The 23,911-nt window shown below is 36.8% G+C and overlaps 1 protein-coding gene across 8 annotated transcripts in view; it reads left to right on the plus strand.

Moving 5' to 3' along the window:
* Positions 1 to 23,911, plus strand: part of LOC129746909 (X-ray repair cross-complementing protein 5) — a 75,122-nt gene that overhangs the window by 45,955 nt on the left and 5,256 nt on the right. For 7 of the 8 annotated variants that reach the window (XR_008737399.1, XR_008737398.1, XR_008737402.1 and 4 more), the window contains one exon: positions 4,906 to 5,066. The exons of the other annotated variant lie outside the window; for it this stretch is intronic. The gene's annotated coding sequence lies outside the window, so the exon portion shown is untranslated. The remainder of the gene's footprint in view (positions 1 to 4,905; positions 5,067 to 23,911) is intronic. 8 annotated transcript variants of the gene reach the window in all.

The raw sequence follows: 23,911 nt of genomic DNA on the forward strand, positions 1-23,911 counted from the left end.
GCCCACTTTTATACACCAAGTGATAGATTAAAATCTTTGCAATCAATTGGGTTTGGGGTTTTCAAAAATTTATAGCAACGTTTTCCGAATATACTAAAAGATGTCTAAATTTGACCAGATTTTCAAACGTTTTGTATTAGCAAGCGAGTCAACAGCTACACGCACCCTTCAACCCCCTTCCATGGAAAAATCCATTGCTCTCCCAGTCGTGCTCTTGAAATCTGCCTTCCTATCTGGGTAGACAGGTGCCCAGATTTGTCTGTAAAACACAGAAGTTTGGCCCTTCGTCCAGTTATTATGAACTTAAATAAAATTTTTAGAAACGTCGTTGGAGATGGAAACAAAACACAGACTTCCGAACATCTAGTACTTCACTTTTCCTTGTCGGAAGTCTTTCGGACGTCGGAAATCCAGACTTCCGAAGTAAAATTTAGTGCTGGCGCTATTATATTGGTCAGACACAGATTTTGCCTGATTTTTGAATATGACCAGCAAGTGCCAGATTAAACTGTAAATCTGCCGCCGCCCGTGGCGTAGAGTATAGCCTTGAAGTCTTCTAAGCCAGGGAGTATGAGATCGAATCCCGGTCACGGCATACACAGTAAATTTTTGCATCGATTTTCAGCAAAAAAAAATTGCTTGAAATGTTCAGCAATCCAGCAATCGGTTTTCTGATTGCTGGATTTTTCAGCATTCGGTTGTGTTCAGCAATCCAAATTTTTGCTGAAAATCCAGCAATCGGATTTCAAATTGCTGGACTTTCCAGCAATTGATCTAGTTTACTGGAAAATCAGCAATCGAGTTGTCAAATTGGAGTCTGTTTGTTTTCGTACGCTGAAAAAGGTTATAATTTATTTCACGAACTTTGAATAGATTAATCAATTATTCTTATTTTCCTCTATATTATAGCAACCATGGTCTGCAGATATATAGTCAAGGGTGAGTTTTCATTGGATAGGTAAATATTTCATGGAAGATACTACTCAAAACTTTATTTCAGGTGGTCAACACTTTGGCACAAAACTTCCACCACAGAGCAGAGCCGGTGCTGGTATATTGAAAAAATGTATAGTTTTGGAAATAAATACCTACATAACTGAAAAAATGGAATTATTCTCATTTATTGGTCATCATAGGCACTTAATTTCGAATTTAAATATAAATTTGATACCAAATACACACAAAACTTTCGAGGCCGGAAATTAGCAAAATTTTGCTCAAATTTGACCAGCTAAAATCTTAGCAATCAATTTAGCAATTTTTTCGAACTAAAATTTTAGCAAACGAGAGACAAATTTAGCCGCCGCAATTTTTGCTCACTTTTCTAGCAAAAACCGGAGGAAAAGATCGCCCCGGACCTGAAATTTCAATTTTTATTGTTTTTCTTTGCAATTTCTTAGGGAATGTTAGATTATTGAAAAGAATACAAAAATAAGTTTACTTTCAATTGATTTTTCTCTTTATTTCGACACTTCATGGAACTTATTTAGTTCCGATCCTGGGAACGCGAAATGCCAAGCGATCGACACCGGGGTTGTTCCGGATGCACCGCATTGAAATTCCAGCTTTGTCCCTTTCGACTTTCGGACTGTTGCAATTAAAACCCGGAACCCCACCGGCAGCAGCAACCTAATAGGAAAAAAAACATAAATTAAAAAACGGAAAACATTTTACACTTCTTGACCGACTCTTACCTGTTTGCATCCACTATCGATTTGGCTACCAATTTGTCGTGAACTTAGCCACCAAAAGAACCGCCAGCATCGAATTTCCGGAACGGCACTGAATCCCGTCAGTTTATTTTTTTGTCTCTACCGGCAGCGGCTGCTATCTAGAAATAAGGCGGCTAGAAAACCTTCGTTTTACTATAATCGAGCAAGATAAACTTTCTGATTACTAAAATCAAGTAAATCGTGCTTTTTGCTAACTCAAAAGTAAAAAAATATTTTTGCTAACGGAAAGTAACAGCGAATTTTTGCTAAGTGGAGCCTCGAAAGTTTTGTGTGTACAGCCGAATGTTTTGAAAGAAATAGCTGGTTTCCAGTAAACTGGATTGCTGATTTCCATCAATTTGAATTGCTGGAATCCAGCACTAATGTTTGCTGATTTTTCCAGTAATTCAAATTGCTGGAAATTTTGCTGGAAAGTCAGCGGGACAAAAAGCAGCATAATTTTGCTGGTTTCCAGCAAAAAAAAAAATTGCTGTGTACATAGTACACTTTCGGTGGGTTGCAGGTTTTAGCATTTGTAAGATGCTAGCCATCATATCCTCGAAAAATGTACGCATAAAGTTAAGAAAAAAGTAATCTCTTCGAGGAAACATCTTATTTCATTGAGATCCTGTATGTGTTTGTGTTCGTTTTTTTTTTAAATCTCCCATCCAATCATTCCTTAAAACTAATTTTTTTTAATTAGATCGGCATGGTACTTGGTAGGAGACTGTGTTTTTTATATAGTTGTGAACTCGAAAATAACCCGGATACAAAACCACACCAACACCCCCCGCTCACACGCATCTTGAAAAATTTGTTGGTACCGTAATCCGGGGTAAGATTGATCACTTTTTTCAATATATTTCGATTATTTTTTCTGTTAAGGGGAATGTGGCATGATTTATATTTTTAAAACCAGTACTGGACTCCAATGAATGTAAAACATGGATGCAGAAATTTATTAGACTACTTTTAATTTGAGTTAAAAATCGTTTTCGTCTTTGTTCAAAATTTGATGCTTTGGGGTGACATTGATCAGTCTCTATTCTGACGGTTTTAACGAGTTTTTTTTTATCATCAAGGATAAAAAAAATACCTTCAGAATATTTACTAATGCTAGTTTATCTATTTAACCTTGATTTTTAACGTTTTATTTTAAAAATATTTATAACCGAAAAAATAACTATGATGCTGCCTACATTTAGGGGCAAAAATTATAATTATTGCTAAATAGTTTGAACTTCAAAATACAAATGAAATTTTACCTTCACACATTCCCCTAGGCCCTCCTACTATTTACATTTTCATTTTTTCCTCAAAGATAACGATTTTATAGGGTTTCTATCCATTTGTCGAATACGGGCTTACTCTTGGGAAATGTCCTTTTTTTTTTTTAAATATCAAAAAATTATCATTAAATGACTATAAAAATAGCACTTAAACTAAACAAATACAAAGAAAAATAGTTGTTCTTTCACTTTCAACATCCCGTTTGCTTCTAAGTAATTTTTGGTTCATCAGGAAAGCTGCTTTTTGGCAAGCCTTGGAAAAAATAGATATTTTTGGATTTTAAAATTACATTATTACTAACATAAAAAAAATTCAAATACAAACCAAATTTTCCCTTTTTGATACTCAATAAATAGGCTTTCAAATGTAGAAAACAGTTTTCAAAAATTCAAACTACAGGCTAAGTTATAGATGATTATGTGGCAAAATGTCATGTTGATCAAAGCTACCCCGGTGATCAATGTTACCCCGTTTTACGGTACCAAATTTGATTTCTTTTCTCGTAGGTTTTCTGTTCAAAGCTTCCTATAGGTCATCTTCTAACGCAAATCGATATAAGAAAAAGACGTTCAGATGGATGTGATCAATGATGAAAAAATTAGTAAGCGTGTTTTGAATCTCAATAATGATTCTTCAATCTATGATCCGCCTTGCCAGGTAAATTTTTTGACGTTTCGGAGTTAGGACAAATGTATGGCCGTTTTCAAAAGCTTTCCAAAAGCTCCCTAACTAATCGAAACTTTTCTATGGAGGACATGGTGTCGCTAGTGTTTGCTTAATAACTCCCATAGCGATGAAACATTTTCGAAAGAAGCGATTTCTTTGGCTAGTGTTGATCTATCAATCGAGGCGCTGCGATTATTTCCGATACCTCGGCGTTGAATGGCTTTGATACCATATATCACTCGGACAGAACAAAACTGCAAATATGTAAAAAATTGTAACAAAATTAGTTATTTTGTTGAAAAACTTTTTCTCTTTAGTTGCAATAACATTCACTGCAAAACGGGGGTAAAGTGATTGTTTTCGTATGTATTTTCAATGTTAATCGAATCACGAAAAGTTTGTACGGATCATAGAGTCAAAATATATGGACAATCGAGGCTCCGGATAATAGAGCCTACGTAGAATCGAGTTCGCCCTGTACATATAGATTTATGTATCACTGGGAAAGCACACTAACGTACTTGAAAAAAAAGGGAAATTTACAGTATGTACTTTGTTCAAACGCTACATTTCCATTCGCTTCCTGAAAGTCCCTTTACATTGTTCAAGGCGGTATAAGCAGACACACGGCTGTCGGAGATATTTATCAGCGTTAAATCGTCCCCTTCAATTGATTTCACTTTTTGGTTTCAAGGAAAGCTTTCGACAATGGAAGCGAAGATGAGTTGTGTCGAAGTCTCCGCACAATCGTTAAAAAGGTAACGTTTCAAACCACGATACACCACAGATCAAACTGTAGTTGAAATTTTTTCGAATATCATCTGATTAGGGGATTTCTTCTTAAAATTTTATTTCAATTTTTTTTTTCAACTATTTTAAGTGCTTTTTTTCAATCTTTCGCTATTCTTAAACACCTGGCTGCTATTGAAATCATTCAACAGACTAATCTCAAGAGGGCTTATCATAGACGTGTGACTGTCAATAATTGCTTTGAAACTTATCAATCATTTTACCACCGATGTGATTCACTCATATCGAGGTACATCTTGTATTTTCTTTGTCCGGCCATACCAGATCGCAAAGGGACGAAGTTTTTTCTCACGCTTCATTGAAGTGTTGGTTCTCTTCTTGACGGGAAAAACTTTTTTTTATACAGATGAGTGTTTTAGGGATAGTAATCAAAATAGAATTATAATGATAATGTAACTGTTTTACAAAAAAAATTCCTGCATTTCAGCGTCGTCCGTGAGCAGTATTGGGCCTGGTCCTGTAAATGTAGACGTCAATTGAGCAGCCGCGAAAAGGTGTTGTTACTAGTGATAGGTTTTCTGTTGTTAATCATCGGTGGACTATCAGCTTATCTTGCGATTGTGACTGGTGACGGAAATCCTCTCCATGGTACGTAGATTAATCATGATTGGTTTTACAACTATAGCAACCATTTCCGCAATGTATCGAGGTAGCAATACTTCATGTTTATATATTCACAATAGTGATAACACAGGTCAGCAGCTATTTTGGTGCCGAAACTTAGAGCTTTCATTACGTCATTACGTTCATAGCAAATACTAACATAAACTAGTGAAAAATTCTTTTCATTCGGAATATTTGTTGTCTGGACAACATATTCTAGGTTCGAAATACAAATGTTAAAGTTATTTTATTAACTTTTGCAGCCGTTTTCTATGAATCCTTAAGATGTTTCATATGACGTAATGAAAGCTTACGCGAGTAAATTCGGATAGAATATTGCAAGGAAATGAAAGATGTTGAAAATAAGCAGAAAAGACTTTTTTTGTAATTTCTTTATTTAAACGGTTCATACATTGAGGCTTTAAGGAGCCAAACTCGTTTTGTGTGTTTGCAATTGTTTGCTTAGGTCTAGATCGTCACTTTATGAAGAGAACAGGAAATAGATAGTGAAATATGAAAATGAAAAGAATTACGACGAAGATCAATAGCTTTTAGAAAAGGTATATTTCGAACATGTTCAATCTCTATCGCAGCTAATACGTCTCTTACTGGAGTGCTGGGTGGTTTTTCTCGGGCCCGTAGGAAGTCTATTAAATTCGCTGTAGCAGCCAGGTGAACCTTACATGACCGAACGATATGCTCGATGTCGTGGTAACCTTGGCCACAGCCACACAATTTGCGGCCAATATACGATAGAGTACCGCGTTCAAGGAATAATGGTTGGACATGAAACGGGAAAATATACGAATAAAACCTCGACTCAGGTCCAATCTAAACAACCAAGGCTTAAGGCTTACCCTTGGGATAATCGAGTGGAGCCACCGACCCAACTCATCCTCGTCCCATCTGCGCTGCCAGTTGACAAGAGAGTTTCTCCGAGCCAAGAAGTAGAATTCGTTGAAAACGATTTCAGGCTGGTAAATGTTGCCTTCCATCGCACCCACCTTTGCAAAGGAATCTGCCCTCTCATTGCCTAATATCGAGCAATGTGAGGAGACCCAGACAAAGATGATGGAAAAGCAACGTTCTGATAAAGTGGTCAATACACCTCGTATTTTTTTAGGAAATACGACGTGAAATTTCCTGGTCTTATAGAGCGGATCGCTTCAATAGCGCTGAGACTATAGCTGACGGTATTGTTCAGCCAAAAACTACGGGGTCCTAAGGCACATGATGGGATACCGCTGGCAACCTTCAGCTCCACCTGGTGTCGACTAGCTCTCTGTTGCCCTGATCACACTGCCTCCACTGACCACACTGACATGACACTTAGAACAAAAATTCAACCATTTTCTGTCTAATTTTTTGTTGTCAGATTGTGCAAGTTCGCAATACCGACGGCATGTGGCGAACTTGAATAATTTGACAAAAAATGCCCTATAGGAAAAATGGTCCTGTTTAGCCCGATTTTATCGTAGAAATTGCGTGTTTTATTTTAAAGTTGGGTGGCATTTCCTAACTGGGATAACATTTCTTCAAATCGATCGATGCGCACTCTGGAATCGACATTGCGTACTGTTGGAAAAATTATCCAGAAAACGAAATCGAATGTCCTGTCAGTATGGTCAGTGCTGCCTCTACGCGTTCGGTATCTTGGAGTGTTCATTCTCCGTTCCTCAAAGCACCTCCTTGAATTTTAATGGTGTGTTTCGCAATTTAAACTAAGATTCTCCTTACACTCAACGTTAAACTAACGCACTGGTTAGAACCGTTACTTTCGAAATTTCGACAAGATATAAAACTAGTAGTTTTATATCTTGTCGAAATTTCGACTACCCTATTTAAACTACCCTTTTTAAACGGACTCAAACTTTTTGAAATAAGGGGTCATATTGATCCGACTAAATGACCCGATATTCAACAGATCGTGGAGGTTCTCAATACGTTAAAAATTGGCTTAAAACAGTGCCATCTATTGCGCCGTTCAAAAGTTATAAATCAAATTTTCATGTGCCAGTGTTGGAAAAGGCTTATCGTATATAAACACATTGGCCCTTATTCTGCGTCGCGCGTGACGTGATGATATTTAGCCGAGTCACCCAAGTCACTCTATTCCAGTAGTCGGTTTAGGTGAGGAACGTCACTTCGTATGAACTTAGTGAGTTCTTACCCTATTCTCGTAGTCACCGTGGCACAGTGCGGTGACCAGTGGACAAAAGTCAAAAATTTTAGTTTATCAAACATTAAATTCTACTTTACCAATCGATTGGAAAGAGGTTGGAGTTTCATGAACGAACATGCTTTTGACATAATTTTGCTTCCTACACGCGCAGCATTGGTTCAAAGTCGGTGCATTAAGAAGGCAAGAAACAATTTTTTTTTTGGAAAACATACACTTTTTTTGAAACTTTTGTTTACCATTGACAAGTTTCGCAGCAAATTCAAATTCTTCGTTCTACAAGTTGAAGATTTAAACTAAACGCTTGTCGTATTGTGTTTTTTGAGTGAGCAAAATTCGTTTTTGGTCTTTACAGCTACCTCTGAATCTACCATTATTTTTGCAAATTTCATCAACAAAAATTGCTCAACTTCAGCTAGACAGAACAAATTCGCGTCACAAGACGTCACTACCATTTTACACTCAAAGGCTAGGGAATTTCATCCTGAACACCCACTATGCTTGCTGAATTGCGTTTTTTGCGCTAACAGAGATATGAGCAATTTACGGAGGGTCATTTTTACGCCACAGGAATGATTTTTTTTCGAAAAAGAACCGCTGTGGTAAAACGAAAACCGAAATCAAGTGAGTTTTTCTTCTTGAACTTATCAGTATTATATTTAAAAAAAAAAGTTGAATAAAAATGGATTTTTGATATGCGGTTGTGGCTTCAAATCTCATTGAAAAATTATAAGAAGCTTTGTGGTTTGATTTTGAAATATATTGACCTAAGATAAGGCCAACATCGGCCAAGTTCTTGTGAATTCCATATTCGTTTTAAAAGGAAATTGTTATGTTCAGTTATTTTCTATGTGTAACATTATCAGTACCAAACTAAATCGTTCATGAAAGCAAATATTTGACAGATCCAAAGGATCTTTTATAAGAAAGATTGAAAATCTTCAAAATATGGGTTTTTTGAGACATGGATTTTAAGGCTTAAAAAATGAAAATTGAGACAAAACCTTCAAAACACAGTTTTTCTGACGTAATTTCAATAATTCAATAATCAACAATTTAAACAAATGTTTTATCGAATTAATTTTTTTTACGACTTTTGTCCATCGGCTCTATGGGATCTCCGCACTGTGCGTGGGTGAGAATCGTCGCATTCGGGTGAGGATTTTAGGTGACAATAGTCGGTACCTTTTCAGGTGGTGACGAGATAAAAATGAAATGAAAAATAACGAGAATTACTGTAAAGAAGTTGTTTGTTGTTAAAATTCAATCATAATTTATTACCTAGCATGTTTTAAGGCTTAAAATCATCAATAAATTTTTAAACGAGCCGAGAGTTTCTTATAAACCTGTTGCAGATAAGGGGGCTGGTTTTATTTAAGGGATTTCTGCTGCCAAATTTTTCCTGGCATCATGCAATCTAACTGTTGCCACTGAGGCCAGGAGAAGCTGTGCACGGTGCGAGTTTTCTGGTCCATCCGGGCCCGGGCCAGCTTAGTCTTCAGCACCTCGATAATGAACGGTTCCACATCTGCTCTTATGTCCTTGATGGAAATCAAAATTTGATTGTAAACTTCAATAATACAACAATCTCTTCTATTAAAGTCGAAATCATTTTTATTTCTGGCCTAGCAATAAATAATCTTTGCTAGTCAGCTAAATCATTTTTTAGCAATCAAATCAAGGAAAATTTTGCTCCAAAACTCCATTGGCAGTTACTAAGCTCTTTAATCCAAATCTGTCAGAAAATAAATTCGTTTTGATGCTGCTGACCAACAAAAGATGCATTGGCCTATTGGCGTTGCTGAAGGAGTCGGTATTCTTTGAACTAGGCGAAAGGCAAGTTGGGCCAGAATGGTCCTAGCCAGTCGCAAGACGAAAGCAAATAAAGAAAGAAAGAACTAGGTGAAACGTAGCCGCGAGTTGTCTTTTTGATTCATCATCTATTGATGCATTGGTTTCATGCGAAATTTCTCCACCAGGTGCCTGTAGAGTTGAACGTTTCTGAACGCGCCAGTGTCATCATCCTGAAAGGGAACGGAGAAATGTTTAATTTTAATTTTTGATGGATCCATAAAAAAATTGACAAATTGATTGGTTCCTCCCAGCGTGTGCTAATTTTTTCCACATACTGCTGAAATGAAAATGAAAGACAATTTTACTTACACCTTTTTTTATTGAACAGCAACTTATTTAATCGACCTGAAACAGCAGCTAAGGTTTTCGAAGATATTCGGAAGTTTAACATTGGTTTTTTAAGGCAACAGCCAACCACTTCTGCGTTTATGTGGATTTTATCTCCAGTTCGATGCTGTTTCCGGGCCCACATTGAGCTTGCTTTACAGCAATTATGAAATCTCCACTTTGTAGCAGAATTTGTCCTATTTTTGGTTTCAATCAGCTTGCTGAAACCATACAATCCGATACTGGTCCCGGAAAAAGCGGAATTGTCACTCGTTATTTTATAATTCAATTTTCAAAACTCGAAATGTAAACACCGGCACAAACAATTAGCGCAAATTTCGCCATTTTGACAGATGTGTTCATTCGGTCACTCACCTAGAATGAACCGCTGTCACTTTACCCGTATCGACTCCGAGAATAAGGTGACAAATCTCACGGTGACTCGAAGTGATGTGACAATCGTCACCTCATGCGCGGCGCAGAATAAGGGCCATTATTTATTAACTAATGCAGCTCTAAAATAGACGGATTCATTTTTTTGCTACACCCAAAATTCAGCCTCTGTGCCAATGGCGTGTAGTCAATTACATAGCATCATTGGTACAAGAAGATAACGCGATCGGTGCTGATTCGATTTGCTCCCACCGGCATTAATCTCCCAAGTTAACCGAATTGCGTATGTCTGAAAGAAACAAAATAAAAACGCTTTCACGTCCCTCCCTATCGCATCACAAGACGAAGAAGGATGGAAATAAATACCGGCCAACACCAGGCAGCCAGCGAACCGAGCACTGTGCGTGTGAATTTAGCAAAAGCAACAACAAAAACATCCTTCTAATTCAATCCCTTCAATCCACCGGCAAACAACCACGGCCAAGCTGTGCGTGTGTATGCAGTAAAAGCAACAAAAAAAAACATTGCTTCAATTCAATCCACCGGCAAACAACCACGGCTAAGCTGTGCGTGTGTATGTAGCAAAAGCAACAACAAAAACATTCCTTTAATTCACTGGCAAACAATCACCGGCCAAGCTGCCCGGCTTTAGCAGCTGTGTATATGTAGCGTGTGTATGTAATAGCAGGCAGTAAGCAAAGCACAGTTCTCATTCAATGGGTTTCCCGTTTCCTCCACTCCCGTTCCCTTTCCCGTTTCCATCGCAAGACAAATGAATACCTAGAAAGGAGGCCAAACGCCGGGAAGCCACTGTCGTGCGTTTCTTTTGTGATTGATCGGTGGCAGAATGCGTATGACAAATATCCCTCTTCCTGCATGAAGCTCAAATAGTACACTGGCTAAGATGTCGGTCTGGCAAGACGCTATGATTGGTTATTTGAGTTCGATTCTCCCTACGGGTGCTGTGGTTTATATTTTTATTTTCTTGTTTCTGGGATGCATTATCCAATAGGAACGAAATCCCATAAAATGTTTTTCTTGTTTTGCTTGAATGTAGTGGTCATGCGTCATTTTAGTTGGGAGCCGAGTCCTTATGCCAGTTACGGTTTTTCATACATATCATCTTCGGCACAGTGCACATTTCAGCGCATTATCGGCACAGAGATGTGCTAAATAGGCATTGGATTTTTGCAACCTCTTCTATGGGTGTAGGTATTTAAATGCAATAAGAGTTACTTTTGATTAGACAGAATTTCACTCCCTTTATAATTGTACTACTGAGGCAGTCAAAATAACTAACAGTTTTGGAATAAATTTTTGCATTTCTTGGACGTTTATCGTCAGAGGACGAATCGGCTATATCCAGTCAGTTAGGTACATATATTCTTTACTATCTGGCTCACCCATTAGAACCAATCTAGACATCTCGAAGCGGGTTTCTTTCGAGAATCACTTTTGCATCCCATTGTTCAAAATTCAGTACTTTCTAGTTTGAAGGAATGAGGGATTAAATTTTGAGATATTTTTCCATTATGCAACGTGATGAAAATTTTACGAGACTTCAAAAACGATTTGCTTGACACATGCCAAACAGTTCATACGACCAGTTCAGAACTGACTAAAATTTTGTTTTTTTTCTCAGTTTGGTTTTGACAGTTCTCTTTGGTGTGTTTGGAGACATCTGGTGGCCCAGCCAAAAAACAAAAATTGGGTCAAAACGATCGTTGGATATTTTACACAAGTTCGTGGGCTAGCTTGTACGTCTGTTCTCTGTGATTTTACGCCTTTAAAGCCTAGTCTACACTAGGCAACATGAACTGCGATTTTTGTTTTGAGAAGAACTTTGTTGTCTGTTGTTGTTGTTGGAAACCTGAAACGGTCTCAGTGTCTCGCAAAGAAAATGGGAGACGCTGAGACCGTCTCGAGACGAACCGTCTCCTAGTGTGGACTAGGCTTAAGGGGAAGCCAAAAGTTAGCGTGTATTTCAATCCACCGACCAAACGGCTCGGTTTCCAATTCCCGTTCGATGGGAATTCATAGCCTCTCCCGTTCCCTTCACAAGACATAAAGGACTACCTTGAAAGGAAGCAACCGCAGTGCGTTTTTTGGTAATTGATCGGTGGGCAGAAAAACTATGAAAAATTATGTGGATTATTTGGAAAACTTATGTATTTTAACTGAGAAAAATCTTGTTTGGATAACATGTTACTCTGTTTAGAGATGCTGAGATGGGATTTAATAGAGACGATAGAATAGATCATATGATAGAATATAGTCGTTTTACCACTGACCACACTGACTTGACTCTTAGAACAAAAATTCAACCATTTTCTGTCTAATTTTATGTTGTCAGCTTTTGCAGGTTCGCAATACCGACGGCAGGTGGCGAACCTGAAAAATTTGACAAAAAATGCCCTGTAGGAAAAATGGTCCTGTTTAGCCCGATTTTATCTTAGAAATTGCGTGTTTTATTTTTAAAGTTGGGCGGCATTTCCTAACTGGGATAGCATTTCTTCAAATCGATCGATGCGCACTCTGGAATCGACATTGCGTACTGTTGGAAAAATGATTTTTTTTTGATTTTTTTTTTCTGGAAAAATTATCCAGAAAACGAAATCGAGTGTCCAGTCAGTATGGTCAGTGGTTTTACCATCTTTATGGTACATCCACTGACCGTACTGACTGGACACTCGATTTCGTTTTCTGGATAATTTTTCCAACAGTACGCAATGTCGATTCCAGAGTGCACATCGATCGATTTGAAGAAATGCTATCCCAGTTAGGAAATGCCACCCAACTTTAAAAATAAGCACGCAATTTCTACGATAAAATCGGGCTAAACAGGACCATTTTTCCTATAGGGCATTTTTTGTCAAATTTTCTAGGTTCGCCATCTGCTGTCGGTATTGCGAATCTGCAAAATCCGACAACGAAAAATTAGACAGAAAATGGTTGAATTTTTTTTTCTAAGTGTCATGTCAGTGTGGTCAGTGGTACAACTGTGTTCGATGTTTACTCTTGGGCTCGAACTCGCAGTAGGCAACTAACTTGCCAACTGAGCTATATTACAAGCCCTTTTGGATGTTGGATGATTTATAAAATACTAGCTGATCCCGTACGAACTTCTTTTCGCTAACAACAGTAAAAATGTGATCAGATGATAAATATGTTATTGTTTTTATCCAATCTCGATATTCCTAACACTGAAGAAAAATACCTTCGCTTTGAGAGTATCCTTATTGTATTGATAAGGTAAGAACTGTAACGAATACAGGAAGTCGATGAAATATTAATTATTTATTTGTCTACTTTTACGTGAAACCAATCAAACAGTTAATTTACTTCTTTCAACGTTAATATTAAGCCTAATCTAAATTTAACACTAATAAAATAACGTTTACAAACATGCCAATTGAAATGTTGCCTTAATTAAAACAATTTAAGACAAGAACGAAACAAACACCCATTACCATTTGAAGTACCACCCCAAACGAACAATTATCAATCATTGATAACACATCTGCTGAGTGACCGACACAATTCTGGCGGCAAGCACGTGACTTTAGATGCTATCTTCTGTAGGCCACCGACCGCTTTCTTATTTTAGCGTCAGGTGAATGACCTTTTTCGGGGGCTTTTGTGCACCTAATTTTGGCAAAGCTAAGGTTAGGCCTCTATGATTCAGGTCCAGAAGGGGAAGACGAGGACTACTCGAAGAATTCGCGGATTGGGATGTAGTTGTTTGACTTCGCGATTAGACTTGTTCGTATCGAGTAGTTCTAGTTACGAAGTCAAGCTGGATCAGGTCGATCAGAGTACGATTGAGACCCCAAGCTCACTTACGTCTTTTACTCGGATAGGTAACTGAGAGTGCAGTGTGTGATTCCGTGACCAGGTGTCCTGATCATTAATCAACCCTCTTTTTCAATTTAGTCTGTGCTAGGTTTGAATCTAGGACAGCGTAGAGTAGTGCAGTGCAATAAAGTGGTGCATTTAATTGGTAGGTAGGTGGAGAGTGGAGACCCAAGTGGGATAAATTTGTAACATAACCACCAAATATGTATCCCCGACATACGTGTAATCCGACCATCAACCACAGGCACGAGGTACGTCGCACACTCGCCGCAGCATCCACCCTAAAGGACGGACACCGAGCCCGTCGCGAACCACAGTGAAGGTCTTGCATCATCAACTCCCACCAGTTTGGCCAATTCATCCAGCCACCTTAAAGCGCGGCACCCCAGCCGCCTACACCACGAGTGGCCGACAGCAAGCTGCTAAGCGGCTGATAGCCATACCAATTCGCCGAACAATCTACCACAGCCAAACCATCACCGGATTTTACTAAAATTCCCAACTAGTCACGCTACATAGCTGCGCAATTGCTATGCGGTGCCGGTTGAACAAAAAAGGTTCTAAATCGCCCCGTCTTAGCCACCTCCGTAGGCCTCGACCAGCGATCATCAGCCGGGAGGACAATAGGTAGCCGAAAAAGAGCAGCTGAACGTGACGAGACTAACATCAAGTCCCGCCAACAGCTAGCAGTCTGACTTTAACCATCTCTGTTGAGCCGGAGGAACGAAGTGTTTTTCGCACTTTCTGGCAGGAAAATCGCGTTTTTGGGACTGGCGAGTCGACAAAAGTAGCCATTTCACCTCCCACGAGGTGGAAAAATCAGAAAATCGAATGAAAATCAAATGCTTTTTCCAAGCAAAATCACTAAGATATCTTGCTAGAAACCAAGCGTCTCCACCAAAATGCACTGCTAGTTAGGAGTTTTGAAAGAGGGAAAGTTTGTTAGCCCTAAGAGTATCAGCAGCGGTCATGTGTCAAAGCTATAATTACACTCCATTTTGACACTTCGACGGCGCACCGCCAGGTTTCAAACCAGGTGTTATCTTGCTCCTGGGTGTTAAAAAAGCGAACCAGGAGCTAAATTTGAATACCGATCAGCTCCTGATTTGACAGGTGCTAAAGTGTCTAGAGAAAATTTACAAAAGAAAATAGCAGCAAACAATTACAACAACACCTATCGGTGCGTCACCATAAATGGAAACAAGTTTAGCACTTACTGGTCGCAAATAAGCTGTTAAAGCTAAAATAAGACCTAGAGTGTGTCTCAGGTTAACACTTGGGATACACACTACGAAAAAAATCTGTAAAATCACATCACATGTGATGTAAATAAAAAGAAGCATCATATATGACGGAATTTTCAGTGCTAGTTGGAAATTACACGACAGTAAAATGTTGCAACGTGTAAAATGAAAAATGATGTAAAATTCGGCAACATGTAAAATAAAAATGATGTAAATTATAAAATCACTGAATATTGGAAGAAAAAATTCCAATTGGAATATATTTTGTTTTATTTATTGGTATTTATGATTCAATAATGGAATTATCTCATCTCATAATAAAAATAAAACCTGTTTGTAATAAATTTAATTTATTTTATTTAGTGACAATGTTTTTTTAATCTCACATTTTTCACACTTTTCATTATTTTCCCTGAAGTACCGGATCCAAAGATGTATAACTCGGAGCCGCTTCCAGAACCACATCCTGCTTCACGAAGATCTCTGGGAACCTTTCTCGCGGGAAAACTGCTTAAAAAAATACTTTGGTGCACGACTTGACTTGACTTGACACTTTGTTTACATTTGTCTGATCCTGTTCTTGACAGTCCATAATTTTACATGACATTATCACGTTCAGTGTATTGTATATTGATTAAATTAAAATTCAATGTCCTCATCGCATTTCATGACGTGTAATGACGTGTTGTTAAGAATTGCGTGTGACCAAAAAAATTGGTAAAATTACATCACATATGATGTAACGAAAAAGAAGCATCACATATGATGGAATTTTCAGTGCGAGTTGAATATTCCACGTCTGTAAACTTCAAAAGACGTGTAAAATTTAAAGACGTGTAAAATATTGAAGACATGTAATATTTAATTAGCACTGGAAATTCCGTCATATGTTTCGCTTCATTTTATTTACATCATATGTGATGTAAATTTACATCAAATATTCGCGTTCCTTGTCAAGTAATATTTGTGTCATTAGAATTCAGTGCTGTTAAGGATTCAACTTTTTTTATTTTGTAAATTTACATTAATAAATCGCGTTCCACGTCATGTAATATTGAAGGTTTTCAGTTTCAGTGTTGTTAAGGATTAAGATTTTTTTGCTGTGCACAGAAAAAAATCTGAATCCTTAACAACACTGAAATTGAAAACCTGTATCATTACATGACGTGGAACTCGATTTATTGATGTAAATTTACAAATTAAAAAAAGTTGAATCCTTAACAGCACTGAATTCATATGACACAAATATTACTTGACACGGAACGCGATTATTTGATGTAAATTTACATCACATATGATGTAAATAAAAAGAAGCATCACATACGACGGAATTTTCAGTGCGAATTAAATATTACACGTCTTTAATATTTTACATGTCTTTAAATTTTACACGTCTTTTGAAGTTTACAGACGTGGAATATTCAACTCGCACTGAAAATCCCATCATATGTGATGCTTCGTTTTCGTTACATCATATGTGATGTAATGGAAATAGAAATTTCTTAAAATTACACGACATGGAATGTGATGAGGACATTGAATTTCAATTTAATAGGATCAGACAAATTTAAACAAAGTGTCAAGTCAAAGTCGTGCACCAAAAAGTATTTTTTAAGCAGTTTTCCCGCGATTAAAGTTCCCAGAGATCTTCGTGAAGCAGGAAGCGGTGTTGGAAGCAGCTCCAAGTTATTCAACTTTGGATCCGGTCTTCGAGAAAAAATATAAGTGTGAATGTGACTCCTACACAGAAAAAAAATCTGAATCCTTAACAACACTGAAATTGAAAAACCTTTAATATTACATGACGTCGAACGCGATTTATTGATGTAAATTTATGGTTTGAAAAAAGTTGAATCCATAATAGCACTGAATTTTAATGACATGAATATTACTTAACACGGAACGCGATTATTTTATGTAAATTTCCATCACATATGATGTAAATAAAAAGAAGCATCACATATGACGGAATTTTCAGTGCGAATTCAATGTTACACGTCTTAAATATTTACATGTCTTTCAAATTTTACACGTCTGTTGAAATTCATATACGTGTAATATTCAACTCGCTCTGTAAATTCCATCATATGTGATACTTTTTTTCGTTACATCATATATGCTGTAATTTTACAAATGGAGCCATGGAGTTTATTTAATATTACATTACACTGAACGCGATAATGTCATGTAAAAATAAAAACTGTCAAAAACAGGAACACAAATGTAAACAGAGTGTTTAGTCAAGTCTTGAACCAAAGTATTTTGTTAAAGCAGTTAGCTTCTCAGTCCATCGATATCGTTGGTTCCGGATATCTCCGAAAAGCAGCGGCAGAGGAAGTGGTTCTGGAAGCGGCCCCACTACTCTGCTTAGATCCGGTACTTCGAAAAAAAGTGAAAGGTGGTGAAAGTGCCTTTTAAAATTAATAAATCATTAAAATAAATGAAATTTATTATTAAAAGATTGTTTCTTGTAAAAAGATGAAAAAATTCCATTGAATCTGGTCAATAAAAAAGTAAATAAAACAAATTCCAATAGGATTTTTCCAGAATTCAGTGGCTTTGAAATTTACATCACTTTCATATTACACGCTGCATAATATTACAGGGGTGTAATGTATAACTGGCACTGAAAATTCCGTCATATATGATGCTTCTTTTTATTTACATCATATGTGATGTAATTTTCCAGATTTTTTTGGTAGTGTGTAATATAAAAAATTGTGAGATTAAAAAAATCATTGTCACCAAATGAAATAAACTAAATTAATAACAAAAAGGTTTTATTTTTATTATGACATGAGATAATTCCAGTATTGAATCATAAATACCAATAAATAAAACAAAACAGATTCCAATTGGAAAGTTTTTCCTCCAATATTCAGTGGTTTTATAATTTACATCATTTTTATTTTACATGTTGCCATACTTTACATCATTTTTTATTTTACACGTTGCAACATTTCACTGGCGTGTAATTTCCAACTAGCACTGAAAACTCCGTCATATATGATGCTTCTTTTTATTTACATCACATGTGATGTGATTTTACAGATTTTTTTCGTTGTGTGTGTAGCACTTACCGGTACTGATGCTCTAACAGTATAATGTAAAAGCAACACGACACACATGAAACAAACAACAATAATTCGGACTATTGTAAGCAGAGAGCGAATACTTTAACCACTTTAACGATGATAGACTGATTGGGGTAATTGGAAAGGGAGTCACACGCTGTTCGTTGTTCGGGATTTATTACTCGTTTCTTTTACTGCGGAGATTGGCCGCGAATACAATCGATTTCTTTCTCTTCTGGTCCAGGTAAAGGGGTTTGGTCTCGTCCGATGATTAGTACCCCTAGCTTGCTTTCGTAACGAACAGCTAACTCCCATTTCCACGGATTTCTCCAGGGGTTTGTCTCGACTTCGGGGCGGCCCTTAAGGGTCGAAGTACGGATCTCTTTTTAGAGTCCCTTCCGCTTCTTTCCCAAAATAGGGAATCGAAAGGAACTCGCGAGCAAGTCTCATCAGCTGGGCAAGATAAGAAAGGGTAGATGGTCTTCCAAACGGAAGTGGCGCTTAAGCCACCTGCTTAAAACCGGAAGCGTGTCGAGCCTCTCGTTATAGAACCCAACTTCATAAACGACATAACAGTTTCTTTTCGAATCCCGTTATTCAATAAGCACGTTGACCCGTTTAATTTTCACGACACTTTCACAAAAACGGCGGATGGTTAAAAAGAAATTATCTCTTTTCGTTGTACAATAATCCAAAATTCAACACATAAAATCATATTGATTTTATCACAACATCCCTGTGCATAAATTTTCAAATCGACCGATTTTTACATAAAATTCGATACCTTAAAACGATTGCTTGTCTTTTTAAACCCCTGTGGATAAATTTTCATATCATTCAAATATTACAACGTAAATATCTAGAAAAAAAAACAGTAAAAACTTAATATGGACGACCCCTTTCGCCGACCTGTGACTCTAAATTTCATACCCGAAATAAATTACTCGTCTCTCAAAACTTTTTTGAAGAAATCTGGCTCTTATTTAACATCAAATAAGCTATTTTAATTTGCTGTGCACCTGTTTCGACAAGTTTTGTCCCATATTTCACTGGAATCCATTCTCTTTTTGATAAACTTGAAAATAAAAAAAAAATTTTTTTGATTAACGTCTTAGAAACGATAAATAATCTGATATATTTTCAGTAAGTGAACTAAATGCGGTAGCATTTTGAAATCATTCGTTCTTTCATTCAATGAGCACGCTGATATAAAATTGAACTCTTAAAATCTTGGATAGCCGAGAGACCCATCCTTGAAGATCTTATGCATTATCATTTTTTTTTCTCAGCGCCTTACCCACCACACACCCTCACACCGTTTACCAATTTTTGGAACGTAACTTTATTTTCCGGGTCAATGCGTAATTATTTACGTAAAAAAAATAATTACAGAATGCAGGGCAGAGCTTTTTTATTAGTAGATCACCCAGGTGGTAAATCCTTTTTACGGATTGCATTCTAAAGCACGGCGACCCACCGCGTCTCCCCAGTATGCTACTCTGGGTCCATATGTGCAATTGGTCGACTCTAGATACTGTGTACCCCTACGCCATAAAGTTCACCTGGGAGCTCTGGGCATAATTCTCATCCGGACCTGCAACGAAGGCTGTACCCATGATGGGAGCCCATACTCGCGCAAAGCGTTCCACGGCAATACTCTATCGTTTATTCGTACTACTCCAGTATATATACCCTGAGTCAGGGTCCCTGCCTCTTGTTACGATTCAAGACTAAGGACCTCTCCTCTGACGACTCAAGTCGTAACTCGAGGCTCGCTTGGTTTCCAGGACTATCGTGCGCTCCGCTCTGTTCGAGGCCACTGCTAGAGACCAATGACTTCTTCTAACGACTCGAGATCTTGGCTACGCTTGGTATGGCTCGAGGCCCTCTCCTCTTTGCCCGTCCTTGTGCCGGTCGAGAAAAGCTTATCCTGGACACGCGCCTGCCACAGCACACGTCTGGGGCTTTACGAAACTACTCGCATGATTCCCGGCGAAGACGTCATCCTACACCGACTCAAGTGACTCACTCGCCGACGACGTGAAGTCACTCTATCCGAAAGTATTCCGCGGCGTGAATACTCTTCTCCCTACGAGTTCGACTGCGAAGAAGGTAAAGTCTTATCCCCTCAGCTTCCATCGTAGGGAGCGCGTTCTACTCGGATACTCCGCGGCGGAGGAGGTAACCTACACAACGTTCGCGACATACTTAGCAGCTCGGCATACGCAGAAGGTAAAGTCATATCTTTGTGTGCTTTACTGCTAGGATCGAACGCACACTACTCGAAGGCCCCCCAACTAAAGGGCATTCTACTCTGACCGTGGTCCGGTCTCCCTCCTTCCTTTGGCTGGCAACTTGGGGGCTGGCAACCCTAGGCTTTTTGCCCTGTAGCACACGTACGGGATTTTAACGCTTACGACTCAGATGAATCCCGACGCACAGTGGTCCAAATCCTTAAAAAGCTGGCAAAAAGTCTTTTTTACAAGTAAATGATTTTTATTCTCTGTGTTTTGATTCATATTCTGCAACAATTCAACAATACAAATACGCAGGAGTTGAAATTTTAAGTTATTTTGCAAAAGCGTAGCATTATATTTGTCAGTGAAGATTTCAATTTTTCTTTCGAATTTTCATCAAAATGATACACATGTTGTACTTGAGCTGGAACAAAAGTTTGTCTAAATTTTGAACCGAATTATTTTTTGTCAATCATCACATAATTTTTCAATCACTTTAAGTTATTATTTGGATGAAAATATCGTTACAGAGATTTTTTATCGATTTAAAAAGGAAAAAAATCAACAAATTTAATCAATACTTCAAATTTAAACAGTCTTTAAAAAAAACTCCACATAACTCCACTCGAAAATTATGCAAGACGTGTTGTAACATGTTCTAAGCATTTTTTTGCAAAGTTTTTGACTCGTTGGGAGAGAAGTAAACGGTATCGCCCAACTTTTGAAAAACTAAATTTTAAGTGGCCTTATGGACAAGAAAAATTCGTATTGTCCAGTAGTAATAATATCACGAAAAAAACAGGTCGTCCAAAAAAGTCTTTCGAAGAATCTGCTCCTGTTTCCGAGAAGCTACGATGAGTGACTTGTTTCATAGATTTCTTTTAACAGGAGATATTTTATTTTCATCAATTGCAAACTAACAACTGGATGTTAAAAATACTCTTCCAGATGCTGTAAATACTCCTTTGGCCGTTGAATAAAGAATTGATTTGGAAAAAAATTGTTTAACTCATACAATGAAATATCAAAAAACAACGATTAAGACTTTCAATCTCTTTTCCATCCTCTATATTTTCAATGTATTTTAATACAAAAAAATCAATCTCCTTCAAATTTAATCTTGATGAAAATTTAAATAACAAAACCAGAATTATTCCTTCTCTGAAAATTAGAAATAAAATGTATGGTAAAAATTAATTGTGGTATTGCTACTGGGTGTTATCTTCAATTTTTCAAATTTGATTTTAGATATTCTCCCACTGTTTACTACCGTTCTCCCAAAATGGCAAAAAAGGCAGCCCAAATTGATATATTGTGTAGTTAGAACATGTAACAACACGTCTTGCATAATTTTCGAGTGGAGTTATGTGGAGGTTTTTTTTTTAAAGACTGTTTAAATTTGAAGTATTGATAAATTTGTTGATTTTTTTTTCCTTTTTAAATCGATAAAAAATCTCTGGAACGATATTTTTATCCAAAGTGATTGAAAAATTATGTTTTGATTGACAAAAAATAATTCGGTTCAAAATTTAGACAAACTTTTGTTCCAGCTCAAGTACAACATGTGTATCATTTTGATGAAAATTCGAAAGAAAAATTGAAATCTTCACTGCAGGCCCGTGCGAAGGGCCCGTCCATGGGGGGGTTTTCGGAATTCAAATTTAGCTAAAAATAATATCAATACCAAAAATAAGCAATAGAAAGGAATGGAATTTTCAACACCGTTTCTCACTCATGATTAGATACCACACAAACTGGACTGATTAAGTCATTGATATTTTTTTTCAAAATGATGTGCTTTATTCTGAACTAGAATTTTTTTTTTAAAAGAATTTTGAAGCAAATTTAAAATAATCTAAATAGCAAAATGATAGAATTGTCATTTTTTATTCATCTTAATTTAAATTCTTTTCTTCATTTTCAACTGAAGGGTGGATTGAAAAATTCCGCTATAGTATTTTGAATTTGAACAAAAAAACTTTAATCGCGATTTAAAATGTGAATTTCCGATAACTGAAAAAATATCAATTTCGAATTTTGGAGAATTTATTCAAATGTTGATGGTTTAATTTAATTTGATAAAATGAAGAATATAATAATTATTATTTAAAAAATAGCAGTGATAGACGTCAGAGATAAAACCTTTCAATAAAAAAAATCCTCCAGTTGTCAAATTAAACGGCTTAAAAAGTTCATTTTTGAAGTTCAAAATAATAACTTCATGTTCAATTATACTGACTAAGAAATGTTGGGAAATGGGTCATTTCGGGAATAATCCATGAAAACTGATAAAACATTTAAATTAGGAGTTCCAAGTTTTGTAGTAAATATTGAAAGAACAATGCAAATACAAAGCTAGTTATCATTTTGCATTTAAATTAAGTTGATAGTTGCTACTTCGAAGGTTTTTTTAAATATTTTAATATTAATTTAAAAATCATGTTCGATTCTTAAAACACAATTTAATTTAAAAAAAATCAAAGAAAATTTTTTAAATTTTCAATCGTAGGTTTAAAAGTTCGAAATTGCTTGCTCGAAGTATTTTGTCACTTCTGATTAAAATATTGGGTCCTGGAAAAAATAGAAGTTTGAAACTATGTTTTTCTTATTAAAAATTTAGATTTAAGAGCTTCTGTGTCAAGTACACAAAAATTCAGAATAAAAAAACAAAGACAAATTTGTTAAAATTATTTCTTAAATATAAATAGTTTGACTTAAAAATTCGGCAAGTAAATCAAGAATTGAAAAAAACTGTACTTTAAATTTCGGTAAAATTAAACAAAATATGAATATCAAAAATAAAAGTGTTGCAGATGGTTTTTTTTAATAAACACGTTTCACGATAAGCCTTTACAGAATTAAATTGACTCAAGGCAACAGAGTTTTTGTGCCTTTGGTTCAATTTGGTCGACCACTTTGTAACATGGTTACTATTTGCTTCTCCAATTCAAACAATATTATCATAGAGTAAAGATAGGTTAATAGGACATTTTGTAAATATTATTGTTAGTTATTTAATTCGTCAATGTTATTGTAAATAAAAGAAAATATAATAAAAAGATTCATCACATGTACCGTCCAAATGAAACGAACCATTATCATGTTGATCCGATGCAAGCTTTCATTCAATCTTTAATGCAACTTCTCCATACAACATCCGCTTTCCATGACTATGGTGATAGGGTGCCACCGCTCGAGATAACTCTCAGAGATCCGAGAAGGATCCGGGATGAAAGGGAAAGATGACTTGTTTGGGGAGACACAAGAGATTGCCCAATGTCATGCCGAGAGCATGGCTGGTGTACCCGAACTAAGGTTCGAAAGTTCGATGACCGCATTCGTGGGTCATCGGATTTCCTGTCAAAAAGGTCAAAGGATTTTCCATACTTGCGACCCAACTGAGGATCTACGGAACGGATCTTGATCACTTTGATCCAGACCGTGGTTTAGGCCGTAGCGAGGTTCTTTTTTATTTGTATCGCGAAGTCGCAAAAGTAAGAAAACACGTGAAGTGTCTTTGATGTTGAGATGTTAATTGTTCTTGTTCCGTTTCCCTTTTAGCTAGATTAGAAAAGCTAGGTAGTGTTGTGCGTGTGTTAAAATCTATGTGCGTCGACCTTCAGCAAAAAAAGGTAAAAATTCTAACGAATTCTGTGTGTGCACTGTG

This window comes from Uranotaenia lowii, chromosome 2, assembly GCF_029784155.1.
Source record: "Uranotaenia lowii strain MFRU-FL chromosome 2, ASM2978415v1, whole genome shotgun sequence".
NCBI classification, from domain to species: Eukaryota; Metazoa; Arthropoda; class Insecta; order Diptera; family Culicidae; genus Uranotaenia; species Uranotaenia lowii.